The sequence below is a fragment of the Camelus dromedarius genome, chromosome X (assembly GCF_036321535.1).
Source record: "Camelus dromedarius isolate mCamDro1 chromosome X, mCamDro1.pat, whole genome shotgun sequence".
In the NCBI taxonomy this organism is placed as follows: Eukaryota; Metazoa; Chordata; class Mammalia; order Artiodactyla; family Camelidae; genus Camelus; species Camelus dromedarius.
In genome coordinates, this window is record NC_087472.1 from 106,323,133 (window position 1) to 106,330,839 (window position 7,707).

Sequence of the window (7,707 nt, forward strand, 5' to 3'; positions counted from 1 at the left end):
TCTGGAAAAGGCAAAACTATGGAGATGGTAAAACAATCAGTGGTTGCCAGGGGTTATGGGGAGGAAGAGATGAATAGGCAGAGGGCAGAGGATTTTTGGACAATGAAACTATTGTATATGATACTACAATAGTGGATACATGCCCCTATACATATGTCAAAACCCATGGAGTGTGCAACACAACAGTGAATGCTAATGTAAACTATGGACTTTGGGTGACAACCACGTATTGATGTAAGTTCCTCAGTTGTAACAAATGTACCACTCTAGTGCAGGATGTTGATAGTGGGGGAGGCTGTTCAAATGTGAGGGCAGGGAGTGTGTGGGATTTCTCTGTGCTTTCTGCTAAATTTTGCTTTGAATCTAAAACAGCTCTAAAAATACAGCTTATTAGTTAAGAAAAAAAGAAGGAAGGTCGGGATGTTCCTTTCCAATAAGGCAGTAGAAGGGATGTATTTATTTGGTAGGAAGTGAATCAGATGACCTATGAAAGTCCCTTCTAACCATGAGGTTCCCTCATTTCTATGCTCTGTTTGGTGTTTGGGAGACCATCGATTCTTAGGACAGTAAAGGATTTTAAAGGTCATCAGATGGATGAATTCTTTTCAGTATGACTGCTGAAAGGTCATCTAATCTTTGCGGGAAGATCTTCAGAGACTGGAAATTTGGTACCTCTTTGATTAACTCTTTCATTACCTCCTTGAATCATTTGGTCTGAGAGTCATCTCTGCATTGAGACAACTTGTCTCTCCATACTTCCCACCTTTTAGATAAAAGCATGGGAATCAGAAAGACAGTGGTGGGCATCTGGAGGTTCCAGTAAATGTAAGGCCTTTGCCATACAGGTGGGCATTGGAAGAGAATGAGGCAGGGACCAGAGACAACCAGACAGAACCAGAATGGACAGCAAGGCAGACTCAGAGTGACCTTGAGATCCTGGAGAACAAAGGCAGGGGCTCAGTTTAGGTGCTCATGAGGTTATCACTGTGCAGAGTCAGAGGCAAATCTGGGCAAAGAGCACATTCATTTGTTTTTGCAGGGGTCATCATCCTCTTGATGAATATTGAGTTTATTTCAACTAAACTTTCCTAAATCATACTTTCTCCCAAAAGTTCTTCTAAACTGTTTGCAGATGGAATCTTCTAAAGGGTTCATAGCCTTATTTAGGAAACATAAAATAATTTTGCTAAATCAAGTGGCTACTTCTCATTCCTTGTTTCACTTGGTACTCCTTAGAAATCTAATACTACTAGATACTCTTTCCTTGACACTTGCTCCTTCCTTGTCTTGACCTTCTTTATCTCTAGCCCGTTTTCTCTCAGCCTCCTACATTGGATTCTCTCCACTCCCAGCTACTAGTATGGTTTTCCTAAAGCCCAACCCCAGCCTTGTTATATTACAGAAAACACATCTGCTAGGCAATCTATCTATTCCCATGAATATATCTACACTCTTATTCTGATGAATCCCAAGGGTATATCTCTCCAAGGACCTGTCTCCCATGCTCTCCCCTCTACCTGAACAGGCCACAGATATACAAGAGTCTGTGTGCTCCTAAGGGACCCCATTCTCCTTCACTCCCCTGTTCCATGCATTGCCAATTTATCCAGTCTCCAAAGCTGGAAAACTAAAAGTCACCCTGTACTCTTCCCTCTCCGTGAACCTCCATAATCTAGGCATGAAATCCCATCAACTCTGTCCCCAGGCAGCTCTAAAATCTGCCTCTTCCTTTACCAATGACATGGTTCATCGTCTCTTTTGGACTACTGTAATGGTCTGCTTTAGCTTTTATATTTTTTCAGTATAATAGTTTATAGTTTACATACTTTAAGAATGAATGACAAATTTCTTGGCTCAGTCTTACCCTGTCCCAGTCTAGCTCCCCACAAGCCACTAATTGAAAGTATTACTTATGTCTGACCATCTAGTAGTTGCTGCACTGTCTCTAGATAGTATGCTTTATGTCACCACTTCTGGGTTTATCAAAATCAAATTTCTATTAATTTTCTGCTACTGTAGATGAAGATTTCACTTACTGCCCTCACCCAAATTTCCAGGAGTCCTTCTTTCCCAAATTCTGCATATACTCAAATATAAGGCAAGGTTTTCCTCAAAATTATCCCATCAAACAAACTACTATGTACAAAATAGATAAACAACAAGGTCCTACTGTATAGCACAGGGAATTATATTCAATGGCTTGTAGTAACCTGTAATGAAAAAGCATATATACACATAAAAAAAATATATATATAAAGAATATATATATATATTATATATATATATATAGAGAGAAAATATATATATATATATATATATATATATATATATATATATATATATATATACTGAATCACTATGCTGTACACCAGAAACTAATATAACATTGTAAGTCACCTATACTTCAATAAAGAAAATGGGGAAAAATTATCCCATCAAAAATGAAGTCCTTATTAAGCCTTCACATTACAGGCAGTCTCTCAGTTACTTAATTTTGAACAACAAAGTGCGATTTGGGGATGACACACTAGGCTGAAATGATCTCAGTCAAACTCAGTTTGCATGTTTATAGAGGTCACTTAACAAGAAGGGGGAAGGTAAATGAATTTAACACAGATTGAGTCATCATTTCTGGAGAAATGACTTCAAACTGCAGTTGTAGGTGCCACTGCATACAAGCCTTTTTTAAAAACAGTTTATTACAACATTAAATGCTTATGTTGTGGAGCTTGCTACCAATTAATGGGTATATGTGAATTATGATAAAATTTCTATGGGCAGCATCAAGCTCAGAGTCAGAAAGTGCTGCAAACAATTGGAAGCAAGAGGTGGCACTGTTTTCAAGCAGCTCCAGCTGAGGAAAGGAAGGGGCATGTTCATGGACGGGATTTGGGGGGAAAAATGGATCATTAAATGTGAGTGTGCAAAAGAGCAATTCTGTAAAACCATATATTTGATATAACACGAAGTTTAAAATATGTATTTATACAATTCAAGTTTAAATTAAATATTATAGGTAGACATTGGGTCATTTCAACTCTTTCCCTAAAGAGCGCATATTCAAGTTGAAAAAAAGAGAAGTTGTTTTCAACTTTCTCATTTAGGAAAATGACGGTTTCACTCATGTTTAGGGTCCACTTATATTTGGGCACATACTCTGATTATACCTCCAGATCAAGACCTCCATTAACCAGTGCTGCGAGTAACAAGCACATCTCTGTGTCTCTTGTTCACGTTGTCTCCACCACAGACAATGTCTCTTGCCTCTTCATTCTGTCCCGGGAAGCAGTAATCTTCTTTTTCCTTCCCCTCTCCTTTTACGTCCCCACCAACGTGATTCTGTAACAAAACTCATCTGTGATTTGTCCAGCAAGGGTCACAAGCTCTTAGCCCCTGAGTAAAAAACGACATAGCTGTGTTTCATTTGATTTAAATAGAAATTTACAAATTAAATTTGCATCCCTGTATTTTAAACTAAGCGATTTCCCCTCTAATGGAAGTACTGTTTCCTTAATATTGCCTCTGTGCTTTACTCTTTCACCTTCTCAATTACATGCCCTTCACCCTCGAATGCTCAGTCATCTAGCTGCCTGGAAGGAAATCAGAATCCATTTCAGAGCAAATTCAAAGAGAAAGTCCAAGGGAATCTTCATCTTCTGATCTTCAAAAAGAGGCTTATGAAGCAGGACACTAATCCTCCAAAACTAGCTATTTTCTTGAGAGAGGATTTTCTAGATTACTTTATGTCCCTCTTAAGTTTGCCAAGGGACAAGCTTCGAGGACCCAGCCTCACTGTTCTGTACAGTAGCCTGACAAGAGGTAATCCTTCCATCTCTGCCAACTGGGCACAAGCTATGCCAGTCAGGATTTAAGTATGGTCACCATATAGCCTAGTTTGACTTGGACAGTCCCAGTTTACACTTGTCCCTGCATCCCATCCAGCTAGTGCCTCCTTTCATTCCCAAACAGGTTCCAGATCAGATGATACATTTTACAGTCATCCTAATTATAATGGAAGTTAAGGGAAAGTCCTCTGTGATGGTTAATTTTATGTGTCAACTTGACTGGGCCATGGGATGCCCAGCTATTTGGTCAAACGCTATTCTGTGTTTCTGCGGGAGTGTTTCTGGATGAGATTAACATTTAAATTGGTAGACTAAGGAAAGCAGGTGTCTTCCCTAATGTGTGTGGGGGGGTGCCTCATCCAATCAGTTGAAGGCTTGAATAGAAGAAAAAGGACGACCCCCCCACCCCGGCTAAGAGAGAACTCCTTCTGCCTGATAGCTTTCAAAATGGGACATTGGCTTTTTTCTGCCTTTGGATTCAAATTGAAACATCAGCTCTTCCTGGGTCTTGAGCCTGCTGGCCGTCAGACTGGAACTACGACATTGGCTCTCCTGGTTCCGAGGCCTTTAGACTCAGACTGGAACCACATCATTGGCTCTCTTGGGTCTCCAGCTTGCCAGCTCACCCCACAGATCTTGGGACTTGTCAGTCTGCATAATTGGGTGAGCCGATTCTTCCTTATAGTGAATATCTTTACACACACACAGACACACACACACATCCTATCGGGTCTGGGTCTCTGGAGAACCCTGACCAGTGTGCTCTCCTGTCTTCCAATCTGAGGAATTTGAGGAGCGAGAAAAAAAGCAGGAGACCAAAGTGGGCAGCTGGGTCTCCTGATTTCTTCTCTTGAGCCTGTGCCTGACAAAGGAGAGAGATGATGGACAAACTGGGAAGAATAAAGAGGATCTGGGATTCTGAGATGAAGCTTTCTCATACAGCTTGGCAACGCAGTCATATCACGTTGCCTGACAATGAAGTCATGCAAAAGGAGACCCTAAAATCTAGCTTGTTCAAGGTGCCCTGGGTCCGATTCAGAAAAGTAGCTGAGTTTCTAGATGCAGAGTTAGTAACGGTCATAGTGGAGGTAAGGTGGCGTCCACTGAAGATTCTGTAACAGACCACTTGAGTCAGGGTTGCTATGGTCTGAGTATTTGTGCCCCCACTAAAATTCATACGTTGAAATCCTAACACCCCCCATAGGTGGTGCTATTAGTAGGAAGGGCCTTTGGGAGCTTAGTAGATTATAAGAGTGGAGCCCTCATGAATGGGATTGGTGCTTTTACAAAAGAGATCCCTCCGGTCTCCCTAGCCCCTCATCAGGTGAGGACACAAGAAGTCTGTGACCCAGAAGAGGGTCCTCACCTAACCACATGGGTGCCCTGTTCTTGGATTTCCAGCCTTCAAAACTGTGAGAAATAAATTTCTGCTGTTATAAACTACCAAGTCTGTAGTACAGTCGTCCCTTGGTATCCGCAGGGGACATGGTTCCAGGACCACACCACCACACCCCTCGGGCCAATACCAAAATCTGTGGATGCTCAAGTCCCTTACATAAATGACATAGTACAGTCAGCCCTCCAGATCCACAGGTTCTGCATCTGGAACCCACGGATCCAGAGGGTCAACAGTATTTTGTTTGAGCAGCCCAAATGAACTAAGACAGGGTCAAATGGAAGAGAGGGTCAGATCTCAGAGGAGGCTGAAGTGACAAGAGAGGCAGAGCTGAGGCCAAAGCAGCCAGAGCAACACAAGACCCCCCCAAAGCCAAGAGCAGCCAGATCACTAGCTCATCCATTACAGACATAAGCCACAAATGCCAGCAAGCTAGCAGCACCCAGGGAACGAATAACATTGCTTCAGGAGCTCAGAAGATCCAAAGAGCCTAACTCTTCCCTCCTACCAGGAGGCCACAAAAGCAACACCCTACTGCATATACCTCAATACTCATCTAGGGAGAAAAGCAGGAACTGGGTATTTCTGTATTAGTTCGAACCATATTATTTGCCAATTTTCAAATACTTATGACTACAAAATATGACAATAACATATATTTCAAACTATAAAAAACATACAACTCAATGATAAAAAGACAAGTAATCCAATTTTTTAAATAGATTAAGGATTTAAATAGACATTTCTCCAAAGGAGATATATAAATGGCCAATCAGAACATAAAGTGATGCTCAACATTATTAGTCATTAAGGAAATAAAAATCAAAACCATGGTGAGATACCACTTTATACCTACTAGGAGGGCTAGAATCAAAGAGACAGACAATAACAAGAGTTGGTAAGAAGGTGGAGAAACTGTAACCCTCGGACACGCTGCTGATGAGAACGGAAATTGGTGCAGCCACTTTGGAGAACACTTTGGCAGTTCCTCAAAAAGTGAAAGGCAAACCTCTCATATGACCCAGCATTTTCACTCCGACGTATGTACCTCAGAGAAGTGAAAACACAGGCCCACATAAAGACTTGTACACAGATGCTCATAGCAGCATCAGCCATAAGAGCCCCAAAGTGGAAACAACCCAAATGTCCATCAACTGGTGGATAAACAAAATATGGTCTATCAATCCAATGTTAATATTATTCAGACATAAAAAGGAATGAAGTATTAATACATGTTACACATGGATAAACCCTAAGACCATTATACTAAGTGAAAGAAGTCAGTCACAAAGAGCCACATATTATGATTCCATTTATATGAAACGTCTGGTGTAGGCAAATCCGTAGGGACAGAAAGTAGATTAGTGGTTGCCAGGGGCTGGGGGGGCAATTACTAATGGGTATGGATTTTCCTTTTGAGGTGATAAAATGTTCTGGAGTTAGACAGTGCCAATTGTTGCACAACCTTGTAAATACACGAAAAACTACTTACTGAATTGCAAACTTTCAAAGGGTGACTTTTGTGGTATTTGAATTACACCTTAATGATTTTTAAAAAGAACAAAGCAACATTTTCCAAATTTTCAGAGTGGACTAACCTTTAAACAAGATTGACTTTTAGATGTCTTTGGTGTTCTCTTGTGTTTAATCCGCAGAAGGGAGATTGGAAGAGGCTGTAATTACAGACTCAATGAAAAACTGAGATTCTTTTATTTATATCTATATTGTGGTATGAAAAAAATTTTCTGACCCTGCAACACACAGAAAGATCTGGCCTTCTGGTTCTCTTGAATTTTTTTTATCTGGTAACAGTGGGCTGTCAATCCTGTATGAAAACAAGCCTCTCCGTTCAGCAGCAGCAGCAGCAGCGACCCACTTTAGCTGGGGCGTTCGCTCTCCAACCATGTCACTCACTCACATTGCCTAGCTAGTGCTGACTGTATTTGGATTTGTGATCCCTGGTCAATGAGTCAATTCTAAAAGTTAAACATCAGTAAGTAGGGTTTAATTTGTTTCAGTTAAGAATGTGTTGAGTTGCAAATAACAAACACCTAAACAACAATACCTTTAACAAATAGGGGTTTCTTTCTCTTATATATCAAGAAGTCTGAAGTTACATTAAGAATTCAGTGACAATAAGACCTCAGTGTTGCAGAGGCTACTAGCTGTCTACTAAATATCTAATCTTTCTTGAGTTACATGAACCTTGAGAATATCTGAAAGGACAATGGGACAAACTAAAAATGAAATCTCCTGTCTCCTTTACAACTGGGAGTATTTAAGAATGATCCTGATCAGTGAGATATAAGCAAAAGTCACTGAAGGGGACTTCCAGGAAGGCAATTTTTTAGGGGTTAATACAGTTGGCATATGCCTTCTCTTCTCTTTGCTCTTCCCTTTCTTTATGCCCAAATTGAAAATATGATGCCTGGAGCTCTGACAGCCATTTTGAGATCAGGAGGACAA